The sequence below is a fragment of the Struthio camelus genome, unplaced genomic scaffold (assembly GCF_040807025.1).
Source record: "Struthio camelus isolate bStrCam1 unplaced genomic scaffold, bStrCam1.hap1 HAP1_SCAFFOLD_117, whole genome shotgun sequence".
NCBI classification, from domain to species: Eukaryota; Metazoa; Chordata; class Aves; order Struthioniformes; family Struthionidae; genus Struthio; species Struthio camelus.
Window position 1 is genome coordinate 125036 of NW_027182702.1, and position 4083 is coordinate 129118.

Below are 4083 nucleotides of genomic sequence, written 5' to 3' on the forward strand. Positions count from 1 at the left end.
GAGGGTTTGTTCTTGCCACTTGTGGCGTTCTAAAGCCGACGGTCTCCCCCTGGGTGAAGGAGGGAGGCCCTGTGGCAAAATACTCGGGGCGGGTTGGGATTTGAGTTTCCAGGAGCTCAGTGCCCTGCTTTCTTCCGCATCCAGGCAGCCTCCTCTGTCCCCGCAGCTCTGGAGGAATTTGTGAGACCTGAACGGCTGGATGGTGAAAACTGCTACAAATGCAGCAAGTAAGATTCTTCCTAACGACATCTTAATAGGAGAGCCCGGCTGAAATGTAGGGCCTGTCTCAGAGCATGAGCTAGCCTTTGACTCAATTGAGACAGGCAAACGAGACAGCGAGGCGCACCTTTTGGTTGTAGAGCTAATACCCTGAAGTCACCCAGAGCTTGGCAAACAGTACATTTGCTTTTAAGAGAGGCATCTTTGTCATTCTGCTTGACTTAGAAGGAGCCACTTCTGCGTACCAGGGAACATCCCCCGGCATTGCATTACATTCTGGAACCGCGCTCTAGTGGGAAGAGTCGCCTTCCTGCTGCGTTAGGAGTTGTTGGCAAGCCTCGCTTTTGGGGGGGGCGCGCAGCCGGGCTACGCGCACTCAGGCTTTTGTGTGGCTGCCCAAAGAGAACCTTCCCAGCGCGTATCGCGGTGTCCTCAAGCATCCTGCTACGGTCTCTGCATGAGCAAGGCTGAAAGGCAGCGGGTGGCTTTCTGAAAAGAAGCACCCGCTTACGCGAGGACAGAGCATTGCACTGGGAGGAGCGTGCGAGAGACGCGGAAACGTGTTTGGCTTTTGGCGGGAGGCGGGGGAGGGAAAGATGCCTATAAACACTTGCCCGTGCTCGCTTTGCAGGTGTGAACAGATGGTTGCTGCGTCCAAGAGGTTTACGATCCATCGCTCTTCCAGCGTTCTCACCATAGCCCTGAAAAGATTTGCCGATTTCACCGGCGGAAAGATTAGCAAGGTAGCTCTACAATTGTGAAGCGAATCCGTCCTCTTGGGGAGGGAGATTTCCCAGAGCAGAGCACGCTTCTAGAAAAGCTGTTAATGTCTGCCGCCTGCAAGTACAGAGGCGGTAGATGTCTGGGAAGACTCAGTACAAGAAGTAGGTCTGGCTCTTGCTCTTGGGGGAACAGCACAGTTCCCGTGGGACGATAAGCATATGCTCTGCTCTTAAAGAGCTGATGTTGCCGAGAACGGTTCTCTGCACCTGAAATTGTTACCTGTTGTCCCTGGGAAGACCTCTTTCTGACGAGCCAAAGAAAGGTCTGCCTCAACTTCCGGTCCGTGTTCTTAGCAGGGTTTTTCTCCGGCTCTTTCGTGAAGTATTCCCAGATGAGTTTGGGGTCTTCTTGCTCTGTCCTCAGCACGTGAAATATCCGGAGTATTTGGACCTTCGAGCATACATGTCTCAGCCAGTCGGCGAACCAGTCCTCTACGCCTTATATGCGGTCCTGGTGCACAGAGGTGGCAGCGGCCACGCGGGACACTATTTCTGCTTCACCAAGGTAAGCATCAGCTTCGTTTCTTGCAGGGTAAAACCTGTGCTGGTGAAGAGAGGCTTGCCCCAGAAGGCTACCGGCAACCACTGTTTTTTAGGGGGAAAGGACTCGTCCCATGTCTCACTGCCTTTATTTGCAGGCCAGTAACGGACTGTGGTATGAGATGAACGATGCCTCGGTCGTCCTTCGCAACATCGGCACCGTTCTCAGCCAGCAGGCGTATTTACTTTTTTATGTCAGGTGGGTTCAGCATGCGTTTCCTTTTCACGCTACTGATGCTTCTCTTCTTCTCCTCTGACGCGTTTCTCTTTCTGTCCCGGGAGGAAAGGGCTATTTGTAGACTTCCGTTCTGTCTAATCTGGAAGTCCCCGTGCCCTTTCTTGGCCTTCATTGCTTGGCCTTAAGCTGCTGCACTCGCGTAACTTGTTACGGAGGCGCTCTCTGTAGCAGGCGAATGCCGAAAAGAGGCACAATTAAGGCCAGAGGTGGTGTGAGGATGATGAGTTCTTGCTCTGAAAGGGGCAGCCGTGGTAGGAAGACCATCGCCTAATTTTCAGCTCGTAGTCTTGGTTACGTTTTCAGTATGGCCGATCAGCTGCTCCTACAGCGTGATAGGATGGGGCTTAGCCCAAGCGGAGGCTGACAGAACATCTCTCAACTGAGCTCACTGTTGTTTCCCAAGGTGCCGCGGTGAGACACCTGCAGAAGGCGCTTCTTACACACCCGTGCCAGCTTCTCCCCGTTCGTTCCTTGCTCAGCCGGGGGCTGATAATAAGCAGGCTGGATTTACGGGACCCCATCCTCCTCCTCCTACGATGAAGGTAACTGGCAGGGAAGAGAGAGAGAGGGAAGGATGAAGGCACCAAAATGAGAGTGGGATTTTTCTCTTTCTTTTCCTCTTTTTTTTTTTTTTGGTGGTGGGGGTGGGGGTGGGGTGGGGGTGGGGGGTAGGTAGCGTCTGCATTGTGTTTTCCCCCCCCTCCTCGCACTGCAGCTTTCTTCACAGCTCTCCTGCTGCTGCAGCCAGAATCACTCAAACAGTGGCTAATGCTAAATTGTTTGCAGCCCTGCTGCTTCTTTGCCTCCAGCTCCGCTTCCTGAAGCGCCGAGAGACGCTGGAAGTAGAGGCAGGTCGTGCTCAAATCAAGACAAGAAGGCCGGATTGCTGGGCTTCTTTTTAGTGCTGTCCCTTTAGCTGAGACAGCAAAACCAAAAGGGCTTCTTCCTGAGCACTTGAACAGTTATGCTCGGGTTGTCAGGGGCAGCGTGAAGGGGAAAAATGGACGCGCATACATCCGTACACACGTCAAGCTTAGAGGAGGAGAGCGAGAGAGCGAGACTTAGGAACATCTTTAATCCGTGCTCAGCTGTTTGGATGGGCTTTCAAAAAGGATGCTCATTTGCTTCCAATATGCAGAAAACCAAAAGCAGGACTGAAAAGTAGCACCCGCCTTGGCCTCGCACTCCGAGCTAAAGCAGGGTTGTGGTTTTCCTTCCGCTCAGCTCCCGAGGCAATCTGTAGGAGTATCTGGCAGGAGGGGTTTGTGTTTAGGGCTTTTCAAAGCTGTGTGTTTGCACAGAGCCCTCTTACACTCTCTTCTTTTGAAATACAGAGCTCAGACGGTTCCAACAGAAACGGAGCCCTGAAAGAGGAGCCCAATGGTGTCACCCTCCAAAGGCCATCATCAGCTCTACCAGCAGCTGGCGTCCAAACCTGGGCAACTGCCAGGCCTTCCGTTCTCGATCCCTCCGAGAAACGGGAGATGGCTCTCAGCGTTCCAAACAAACGGCCTGCACCTCAGACTGCGTGGCAGCCTGACGGTCTCTGCAGCGCTCGGGAGGATGAGGACCTAAGCAAGCCTGTTCCTTCATCCGACGAAAGACGCGACTCGCCAAAACCTTCCCCGGAGCCCTGCCGGAGGAAGAGAGAGCGCTCTGGCACCGAAGAGCGGGAGAAGCTAAACGGAAGGGGACCAGGCGGTCATTCTCACAAGAGGAGGCGCTCTTGCAGGCTGGAAAGAAACAAGCACAGCTGCCAGAAGCAGCGGCACTGCAATGGAAGCAGGCGCACGTCTTCCCGTCGTGACAGAAACTGCCCAGGTAAGGGCAGAAGCTCAGGAAAACGGCCTCGATACAGATCCCGAAGCGGAGGACGAACACAACAAGACAGGCCAAGCCACGAGCCTTCTTGCCAAAGCAGGTGGCTCCACCTGCCGTCGCTCTCCGGAGGGGAAGACGTGCGTCGCTTCCGCAGCCACAGAGCAGACTCGCGCCCCTGTTCCGTTCCGGAGCAGCAGTCTGAAAAACACTCTCCTCAAAGACACGCGCTTCCGCCTGCGTCAGTTCCTTCTGCTTTGGAGGGCTCTCCCCGGAAGACTGGAAAGCAAAGAAGCAGAAAAAGAGGACATCGCCACGCCGAAGGGAGCGACAGCAAAACAGAAGCGAAACGGAGAAAGAGCGAGACAAGAGATTCCGGCAGTTTGTGCCTCGTTCTTTTCTGGCTCTTTCTCTTGTCCGCCCAGTTTGCTTTAAAAAGCGCTCAGTAGTGCGGAGTCTGTCCGGGGATCACGTTGGTAGGCTGAT

At 54.2% G+C, this 4083-nt stretch overlaps 1 long non-coding RNA gene across 1 annotated transcript; it reads left to right on the forward strand.

Moving 5' to 3' along the window:
• Nucleotides 1–1645: 1645 nt before the first annotated feature.
• Nucleotides 1646–3171, forward strand: LOC138065178 (uncharacterized). The gene is made up of 3 exons (XR_011138307.1): nt 1646–1740; nt 2183–2321; nt 3114–3171. It is a non-coding gene; the product is annotated as an uncharacterized lncRNA (long non-coding RNA).
• Nucleotides 3172–4083: the final 912 nt, after the last annotated feature.